Below are 10,637 nucleotides of genomic sequence, written 5' to 3'. Positions count from 1 at the left end.
TGGGGATGTGGGGGGCGGGGGCTCGCTGTGAGGTGTGTGGGTCTACGGAGCAGAGCCTGTGGAGAGGAGCCGATGGCTGCACCATCGTGGTGGTGGCCTTCCCCTTCACACGCACACAGTGTCAGCAGAGCCCATGCTCTGTGGGAGGTGGAAACAGCACTGTCAGCCTTCTCAAAGCCGTAATTCCGTGCCCTCATTGAGGAGTGCTGGAAGGAACTGACAGGTAACCCTGGAACGTGGATTACCTGCTGGGAAGGGGGCAGAGGTCTCTGTGCAACTTGCTTGAGCATAATGGCTTCTGTGGTTCCCCTCTGTAGGCTGTCAGGGTGAGTGTTTTCACATGGGGGTGCTCTAGAATTAGGTAGACCTGGGTTCCAATCCTGGCAGTGTCATGACATTGGCCAAGTTACTTAGCATCTGGCCTTAGTTTCCTCATTGAAAATAGGGATGATAAATGACCCCTATCTTGTCTGGTTGTTGTGAGGATTAGCTGATATAGTGTGTACAGAATCTTAGCTTACTTCCAGGCACACAGCTGATGTTCAGTGAATGATCATTCTTCTTATTAGGCCACACAGGTCAGGATTTTGAGTTTATTTCTGATCAGCCTCACCCATATTGAACTTTGAGTCTTGCTTCCCCACTTGCCAGCTGTGTGCTATCTAACCTCTGTGAGTCAGTGTTTTTATCTGTTAGATGCAGTTTATAAATCCCACCTCATAGTCAAAGTGGAATGAGATCAGAGCGTCTGACACATAGTAAGTGATCAAAATATTTGTTTCCTCCTCTTTGGTTCCCGAGTATCTGAAAGACGGTCCCTTTAAGCATGTTAAGATTCCTCACTAGCCTTGTATGCAGCTGTGTTCAGACAGCTTTGGCAGAAGGAAAGAGGCTTTTTTTTTTTTTTTTTAAATGACTGTTTCATAATCTGTTGGCTCAGATCTGCTGTTGCCACACCCTGTGCTTCTCAGGGTCCCTGGGTCCTGTTGTAATTAGCATGTGCCTTCCCTCTCACCTAAATGACCCTGGCAAGTGGCTGAATACAAAGTGGATCTTCCTCCCTTCTCTTTGGGGCGAAGCTGGCCCCGGGATTCTTAGCTGCTGGGGGAGGGGCTGGCGGGAGCCTGGGCTGCAGTTGGACTGAGCAGCCAGGCGTTTTCTGGTTTTCATTAAAATTCTCTTGCTGTCTTTCGGGATTGCTCCATTGGCTGTGACTACGCACTGGAGCCCGTTGTGCTGGCTCTCAGCCGCACACACCCATCAAATCACAGTGGCCCTGAGGACGAGAGAAAACTGCAGGTGAGGGACAGGCTGGCTAAGGGGTTTTGCTCAGCAGCCTTTGTGATAAGGAACACCCATCTACAAGTGCAGAACTTGAGCTTTGCAAATCCTTAAGGACCAGTGGGGAGGCAGACATAACTGAGCTGGGAATGGGTAGCAGGGAGAATCCTCACTCCTGATGACAGACTTGCTCCTGGGGGCAGATCAAGGTTTCTGGGCAGCTGTTAGAGGGTCTCCAGATGTTTAACGAATGAAATCAGTCTGGTTGAATCATTTTTCTGAGATGCTGATACCCTCATAGGCCCAAGGGGTTGGGGTTAAATGGCAGTTCTTTGAGAGGGATAGACTGCATTAGAGTAAAGATTCATTTTTTTGTTTTTGCTGTTGTTTTTATTTCTATTGAAGTATATAGTCAGTTTACAATGTGTCAATTTCTGGTGTACAGCATAATGTTTCAATCATACATATACATCCATATATTCATTTTCATATTCTTTTTCAGGATAGGTTACTACAAAATATTGAATATAGTTCCCTGTGCTACACAGGAGGAACTTATTCAAATGTTAATTTCAGATAGCTGAAGAAATCTCACTTGAGATTGAAACTGAAATCTGAAAACCTGGGTTCAGAATCATGACTTTGCTATTGACTTGCTTTGTGACCTTGGGCAAGTTACTTCCCTGGGTCTCAGCTTCCCAGTAGGGTTGTGAAGATTAAATGAGATAAACTATGTTAAACTCTTGGCCTATCCTATGTTCTCCGTAGATGGTTGATGTTCATATAAATTGGGCTCGATTTGACCTGTCCCTCCAGCTCACCAAGATACAGCCCAGTTCTGTCATCTAAAACATTTGTTCTGCATCCTTCTCAGCTTTGTGTCTTTTAAGAATTTGAGGCAAATGTGTTCCCTAGGGCAAGCTGAATCTCCTTTCACTGGAAAAATACATCAAAACCATATTATTATGTTTCCCAGTGAGAGGCTTACAATGTTGGATGATTCATCTTCATGCAGCTTAGTAGAAAAAAAAAGTTATCTATTATTCTCAATAATGGATAGGTTGTGAGAAAGCCGTTTTAATTGATCTTGGATATAAATGTCCTTGATGATACACCCAAGAGAGCATCAACGAGGCTCCCATTTGCTTTCAGAATTAACTCCACTTCCAGTCTTTTCTCCTTTGACTCTGCTCTTCAAACCCTGTGTTCTAGCCGCAGTGGACTGCTCACAAAAAATAATTAATATGAAACCTACCAAACTTACTGAAAAATCCTTTAAATATATATTTATAGTTAAAGAGCAATAAAGTGAAAATTGTGTATCCACCATCCAGCTTATCAAATTGAACATTATGGGTCCCTTAGAAGCTGCTTGGGACCCTCTGTCCCAAAATCCTGACCCCTTTTCTTCTCACTTGAGGCTGTGGTGATCCTGATTCTTATGTTGATCATCCTCTTACTTTTCTTTATGATTTAACCACTCATTGTTGTATTACAAAAGTATACGTTGTTTAGTTTTTTTAAAACAAAGGAGCAAGCACAAATCTAGCAAGCTTTGTTAAAAAAAAAAAAGAGCAACATTGCCACTAGTAGATGGAAAAATAAATTAAATGGACTCAGGTTCATAGCCTGGCTTTAGCTGCCCTGGGGGTTTACTAAAGGTCCTAATGGGGAAGTCAGTGTGCAAGGTTGTGAGTGAATCCCAGGAAAAACAAGGCTCACCACGACCTGGGCATCTGATGGGGCTGTAGAGTGGGCCAGGTCCTGGACATCTGGTAGCAACTGGTCACAGAGAATGGACTGCTATATCTTTTCTCTTTTTGGTTTCTTGGTGGCCTACCTCCAGGTCTCAGGGAGTAGGTCAAAGCAAAACTCTTCCATGGGATGAAGTGAATGCCGTCAGCTAACCCAGATGGCCAGCATGGAGGGGATGAGCAGATACTTCATTAGCACATGGTCAAGGCCAACAGTCAGAAAGGAGTCTCAACCGAGTTTACCTGTCATTCTTGTCAAGTCTTTTTAACCTCTTTTTGAGAGTATGCAGTACCACCATGGAATATGTTCACCTTAAAGTTCACTGCTAAATCAATCAAGCCTCTAGAAGTAACTTTTTTCTTCCAAATTTATTAACTTATTTCAACATAATGTTAATAAATGAATCATATGTTAACATAAATAAAAACTGTGTTTTCCAAAACAAAAAGAAATTGGCCAGAACACATTGTTACACTTTTGCAAATTTCTTTCTTTTCTTCCAGTTTTATTGATATATAATTGACATACAGCACTGTGTAAGTTTAAGGTGTACAGCATAATAATTTGATTTACATACACCAGGAAGTGATTTTCACAATAAGTTTAATGAACATCCATTGTCTCATAGAGACATAAAATCAAGAAATAGAAAAAAAAGTTTTTTCTTTCATGAGAATTTTAGGACTTACTCTCTTACAGAGCTAACTTTGATTTATTGGAAAGATGGGAGAAAGGATGACAAACTGAAGTACACTCTAAGGTTCAGGATTAACAGATACACACTACTATATATAAAATAGATAAACAACAAGGACCTACTGTATAGCACTGGAAACTATATTCAGTTTCTTGTAATGAGCCGTAATAGAAAAGAAAAAATATATATGTATGTATGTATATGTATAACAGACTCACTTTGCTGTACATCTGAAATTAACACTGTGAATCGACTACACTTCAATAAAAAATGAAAGTTAAAAAAATAAAAAATAACACTCTAAGGAAACAAACATATGAATTCAGAGTGTTGGACAACTGACTTGGCTTCTGCAGCAAGTCAACAGCATGAAAAAAAAATTAATGTGACTTAAAAATCATAATCAAATGTAGATGTATGAACCTTACTTTGATTTGGATAGTCTATATATTAGTTTGCTACAACTTTCGTAACTGACTATTACAGACTGGCTGGCTTAAACAACAGAAATTTATTTTCTCATAGTTCTGGTGGCTGGAAGCCCAAGATCAAGGTGCTGGCAGGGTTGGTTTCCTCTGAGGCCTCTCTCCGAGGCTGGCCAACAGCTGCCTTCTGCTGCCTCTTCACATGGTCATCCCTCTGCACACATGTGGCCCTGGTGTCTCTCTGTACGTTCTAATCTCCTTTCTTTTTATCAGGACATCAGTCCAGGTAGATTAGGGCCTACCGTACAGGCCTTATTTTAACTTAGTTACCTCTTTAAAACTCCTATCTCCAGTTACAGTCACATTCTGAGATATACCAGCGTACAACACATAAACTTTTTTTGAAGGGTGGGAGATACAGTTCAATCCATGACAGTCTAATTATAAAAAGGCATTTTTGAGATGTTGGGGAAATTTTATTATGGACCAATATCAAGGAATTACTGTTAATTTTTCTAGGTGTGATAATAGTATTGTGATGTTAGAAAATGGGAACATAGAGATAGGTTCTGGAGTATACAGAGGTGAAATGATACTATGTGGAATTTGTTTTAAAATATTTAAACAATGAAAAAAAAAAAAAGAGGATGGACTGGTAACAGACCAAAATGTTCATAATTGTTGAATCTGGGTGATGGGTATCAGGGGCCTACTTTTGACTGTGTTTGAAAACTTTATAATCATATACTTAAAATATTTGGATCAACAACACCAAAGAGGGTTTAATGGCAGTGGGGTTGTTGGTGATGACTGTCTTCAGCACGTCTGCCCCTTGAGTTACGCTTCTCTGGTCTGGCTGGCTTCTTCATGTGGTATCCCTCTTGGGGTCCTCTGTTGCCTGACTCTACCAGGTCCTCTGTTGCTTGTATATAGCTTGGTGAAAGACATCCTACGGGAGCTTCTTAAGAAAAGGTTCATGGAGTGTGAATTTCTGAGATCTCAGATACCTGAAAATGTCTGTGTTCTATTCTCATACTTGATCAACAGTTTGACTGGGTTCTTAGATCTCATTCTAAGTTGGAAATCATTTTCCTTCAGAATTTTAAAGATACTGCTCCAATGTCTTCTTGTTTTTTATTGATGCTGTTGAGAAATTGGAAGCATTCTGGTTTCTGATTCTTTGTACATTCTGTTTGATTTCTCCTTTCTGACAGCTTATAGAATTTTCTCTGTCTGCAGTTCTCTGAAATTTCACAGAAATTTCATGCTGTCTTTGGTGTGCTGGACCCTTTTACCTAGCCACCTGCACCCCCCAGTTCTTCCAAGTTTTATTGAATTACTATATTGTTACAATTTTTCTTTCTTTTTTCTATTTTGTTTTTTTGGAAATTTCTCTTTTTCATCCCCCTGTACTGGTTCTGTGGAATGTACGTTACTTCTCTCTCCTGTTTTCTGTATCTTTATTTTTTAATTTTTATTCTCAAGATTTCCTCAACTTTATCTTTCAATCCTTTTATTGAGTTTTAAAAATTCTGCTATTAAGTTGTCAATTTCTAAGAGCTCTCTCTCTCTCTCTTTTTTTTTTTTTAGTGTTTCCTTTTTATGGGATCCTATTTTTGTTTCATGGGTACAGTTTTATTTCATTTTTGTGAGAATATTAATGGTAGTCCCCACCCCACTGCAGAGTAGCTGTTTCCTTCAAGTTGCTTTTGTGTGTGTGCTGTGGTCTGTATCTTTGTTAGTGGCTCTCCCAGGATGTCAGTCTGAATGTGATCCTTGGCTGTGTTGCTTCTGATTAAGTTTGGAGGGTGGTGGGGTGGATAATAAAAACTGTTGAGACTTTGACGTTATGGTAAGTGAATGAAGCCACTCACAAAATACCACATAGTGTATGATTTCATTTATACATTTCATGAAATGTCCAGAATAGGCAAATCTATGGGGACAGAAAATAGATTAGTAGTTGCCTGGGGCTGGAAAGTGGGGGGGAATGTGGAGCAACTGCTAATGGGTATAGGGTTTTCTTTGGGGTGATGAAACTGTCCTAAAATTGATTGTGGTGATGCTTGTACCACTTTGTGAATATATTAAACACTACTGAATTGTACCTTTTATTTTATTTTATTTTATTTTATTTTATTTATTTTTGTTGTTTTTTGTTTGTTTGTTTTAGTTGAAGTATAGTCAGTTTACAATGCTGTGTCAATTTCTGGTATACAGCATAATGTTTCAGTCACTAAATTGTACACTTTAAAAGAGTGACTTGAGTATGTGAGTTACATCTTAATAAAGCTTAATATTATAGCTTAATGAACCACTCCAGTGATGATGGTTATACAACTCTGTGAATATATTAAACACCATTAAATTGCACACTTGAAAAGGATGAATTGAGTATGTGAGTTATAGCTTAATAAAACTGTCAACAACAAGAAACTTCCAGGAAAGTGAATGTGGGATGGAGAGTGTTCCGTTTGAGCCTCCCCCATAGCTTGATCTGGGCGGGCTGTCTGCCTGGGACAGCATCTTCAGGTTTTCCCATGGTTGTGTCCCCCCCGCCCCCTAGGAGGAGTCCCCATCCTCCTTACAGAGCACGGGTCCACCTGGCAATGTCCTGGCAGTCAAGAGGAGAGGGCATGTGAAAATCTGCTACCCTTCTCCTTCAGTAAACACAGGACCCTGTCTTCTTCTGTTCCCTTTCAACCTTGCTGGGTACTCCTGAGCCAGAGATACTTATTATTATGGAAAATTTCAAAGATTTACAAAAGTCAAGAGGATAGTGCAACAATAAACCCCCATGCTCCTATCACCCCAGTTCATTCACCAGTGATTGCTTTGTGGCTATTTTCCTTTCACCTGTATCCGCCACTCCCTTCCCCAGGTTATCATAAAGCAAAGACTAAACATTTCTGTTTTATGCTTTCCAGAGACTAAGCATCCAGAATTCTGTCAGTGAGGAGAGGGATTTAGGGCTCTAACTTCTTTTCGAGCAGCCTTTCCCTGCTGTCTTTCTTTTAGGATCTATACCCCTGCTCTAGGAGTACATGGGCCCACCAGTCCCCGGCCCGGTAAGGATTCTGTGGTTTAAATCAGCCAATTCTCAGCTTCCCCTGCATCTGGTTTAGGATTCAGATTTCTTGAATCTGCAAAGTCTGTTACTACTTGCTCCCAAGCTTCCCAAATCTGACACCATCATCTTCTCTCCTCTTTCCTTCTCCTGAACAGTTTTGTTACTAAGAAAAAAAAGCAGGAGTTGGTGAAACTGATGGCAGTTGTTCAATGTGCCGCCTTCTCAGGAAGATCGGCTGTTTGTTATTACTATTTTTTTTTTTCTTTTCAGTTTTACTTTGTCAAGCCCTGTTCTACTCCAACCTAGGACCCTCTTTTATTTATTTACCCATGATTGATTTCTTTGCCTGGAAAACTCCCTTCCAACCTTCTGAGAAGTAAGAGGAATCTCCTGGTTTGAACATGCCTGTCTTCTGACCTGCAGCCCAGGCGAAGTTAAGGAGAAAGTTGGTGAAGGCATTTGTGCCTGCTGGCATCTTGTACTCGCCTCTTCTAGCGTCATCTGCCTGCGCTCCGCGGGCTGCATTGCGGTGTGTTTCCCAGTCTGTCTTCCCTGTTGGCCTGGGAAGCAGGACTTGTGAGTAGGACTATGCCTGGGTTTTGCTCTGTCCTGTGAGCCCAGTGCCTCACTCCTAGTAAACATCTGGTAACCCCCAGACTGGGTAATTAAGTGCTGGGCTTCCTGGGTGGGGACGGCAAGTGGACAGATGATGCGCCCTTTCCTTCTTGCCTCTTGCGGGCATGACTGGTAAATACTAAGAAGTAAAACATGCCTTGTTGGCTTGTTATACAACATTATTCCCTTTGCTTTCAAATCTGATGTTTTTAACCCTGTCAGCAGCTTGGAGAGGGCTAGAGGGCGGCTGTGAGGGTGTAAACATCCTAATGAAGAAGGAATGGCTTCACTCGGAGATGCGTAGTTTCCCTCCCTTGATAGAAAGGCTTGTGGTCTACACGCTGCATCATGCAAAAGAAGGAGTGAAGCTGTTCTGTCTTGACAGCTACTTCCTTCTCCACTGCCTTTTCCTTTGGGACATGATGCTAGGAGAATTTTTTAAACAGTTGATATTATGTTGTTAAAAAAAAATCTGGCGTTAAGATAGTATCTCTGAGAGGTCCTGTTAAAATGCAAATATATAACCTTGGAAGAGTTACACTTGTTATTTCTTAAAGTAGATCCTCAAGATGCTATAAATACCCTCCAGTGGAAAGAAATAGAGAACCAGTGGTCAAACAAATTTGGGATGCTAGATTAAACAAAGTTAAATCAGGTTCCTTACTTCGAGGCTTCTCAAAGCCTTGCTCCTGTGCATTATGAATCTCCTAACCTGTGTATGTGGGGAGGGGGTGGAAGCTGACAAATCCAGGAAAGCTTCCAGAAGGAGAGTGATTCCTTTTGGACTTGATTTTGAAAACCATGGGAAGCCATAGTAGGGTTTTCAGCAGAAAAGCAAGCTGTCCAGCATATTTTGGATACATTTCCAGGTGGTGGGTGGTAGCCAGTATTATTCTCATTTTCTAAATGGGGAAACTGAGGCTCAGAAAGTGACTTGCCCAGGGTCACAGCTTGTCAGAGGTAGAACAGAACCACAGTTTCAACTCAGATCCATGTGGATCTCCCCACTACTGAGCTACCTCTCAAAGTAACCAAGGCCACCAATTGTATTGGATTTCTTACTGAAAAGGACTCTTACTCTCACTCTGATTCTTGAGTTAGAGCATAGTTTTAAGACTTAATGCGATCAGGAGCTAAATTTCTGTGGTACAGGTACTTAGGTGCTATAAGGGTTCAGAGAAGGAGAGATCTGGGAGGACTTCATGGGGGAGATGGCATCTAGGTTGCCAGAAGGAAGAAGTAACTAGAACAGACGAGAAGCCAGGTGAGAGAAAGATGGAGCCAAAGGGGGTGGGGCTGTGCCACCATGTGGTGGAGCAGGAGTGGGCAAGGGAAACAGATGACAAGAGGCCCCTTCCTAGCACAGCCATTGTCACTTGCTTCCTGAGATAGCTATGTAAAGAGGAAAGAAACAAAATGATCACATATCTTAATTTCCATCTTCACTTTTGCTGAATATATATACACAACTGACACTGAAAAAGTATTTTTACTACCTTATTACAGTCAGTAGCGAGTTTATTCCCAGTGATGTTCCTCCTTACTCTGCACTGTGGTTTATCCCACTGTGCCCATCCCCTCCTCAGACCCACTCTATACGTATAAGGGCAACAACTGAGGGTTCTACCACTAGTAGGACCACAGTCAGATGTGCAAACATAAATGACATTTGAGTGAAAATGCAGGAATAGAATTCTGTATGATGAACAGAGCTTGCTTACATAGAGGAAGAGGGTATGTGTTTCTCTCCCAAGTTCTCGTAAGAGTCCTCTAACCCTATTCTGATTATCTTCAGAGCCTGGAGTTGGGGTCTTTTGCAAATGCTACTCTTATTATATCACAGTCAATGGTGTGGTGGAAAGAGGATGCATGTATGAGTCAAAACAGACCTGGATTCATATCCCAGCTCCCTGCCTACCAGTTCTTTTACCTTGGGCACATTGTTAGCTGTGTTAAGACCAAATCTTGTAGATCTTTGATCTTGTAATTATGGCCCCTCTCTGCCATCATGAAATTTACCCTCATCCCTGGATAATTTTCAGTAGTACATATGCATCCTCTAGTGTTTCTTTTCTGAAAACAACCCCCCCGGCCAAGAAAAGATTCCAAAATGTTTTCTAATTGTGCCCCTCAAATATTACAAAATAAGTTCATTATTCAGTTTAAAACTCTGTCTAGCTATTGTCTCATTTTTTTGGTTCCCTTTCTCAGTGAAACATGAAAGTTGTTGATAGTCTTGGCATGGACTGCTTCCCCTCACTCTAATCTCTCCTCACGATTCCGTGGGACTGTTCTTGCCTGTGTCAGCCAGTGACCTTCATGTTGCCAAGTTGAAGGCCATGGCTTTGTTTTAGTCCTATTTAATCTCTCCGCAGCATTTGGCAAGGCTGAGCTCTGTCCTCTTTGACAGTCTACTTTCCTGGGTCTCTTCTACCTCTTTGACTCTTCCTCAAGTCTCCATCTCTTCTTCATTGCTAGATGGTGATGTGCCCCATGTTCTGAAATGGCCCCCTTCTCTTCCCTGTTCTCCATCCGTAGATGTCCTCTCCTAATCCAATGGCTTTCCATAACATCCATTTGCTAAGGATCTTCACATTTGTAGCTTCATCCTCAGACTTTCTCTTGAACTCCAGACTCATAGCCAAATGTCTAAGAGGCATTACAAATTTATCATGGTTGAAAGAGAATTCTTGATTTAATCTCTACCCCAAACTTATTCTTCTTTCAATCTTCCCCATCTTGCTTACTATTCCTGCTAAGTGCTCAAGTAAAAATATTTTTTAAATTACTTAAA

General features: G+C 41.3%; 1 protein-coding gene across 2 annotated transcripts in view; it reads left to right on the top strand.

Annotated features, from left to right (window-relative positions):
* RAB30 (RAB30, member RAS oncogene family) overlaps positions 1–10,637 on the top strand; it is an 87,776-nt gene that overhangs the window by 32,472 nt on the left and 44,667 nt on the right. Inside the window, exon 1 of one of the 2 annotated variants that reach the window (XM_006186682.3) lies at positions 13–1,299. The exons of the other annotated variant lie outside the window; for it this stretch is intronic. The gene's annotated coding sequence lies outside the window, so the exon portion shown is untranslated. Of the gene's footprint in view, positions 1–12; positions 1,300–10,637 lie in introns of those variants that run through there. 2 annotated transcript variants of the gene reach the window in all.

This window comes from Camelus ferus, chromosome 10, assembly GCF_009834535.1.
Source record: "Camelus ferus isolate YT-003-E chromosome 10, BCGSAC_Cfer_1.0, whole genome shotgun sequence".
NCBI lineage: Eukaryota > Metazoa > Chordata > Mammalia > Artiodactyla > Camelidae > Camelus > Camelus ferus.
The sequence above is the reverse complement of the archived record's forward strand: the minus strand, read 5'-3'. Positions and strand labels throughout refer to the sequence as shown.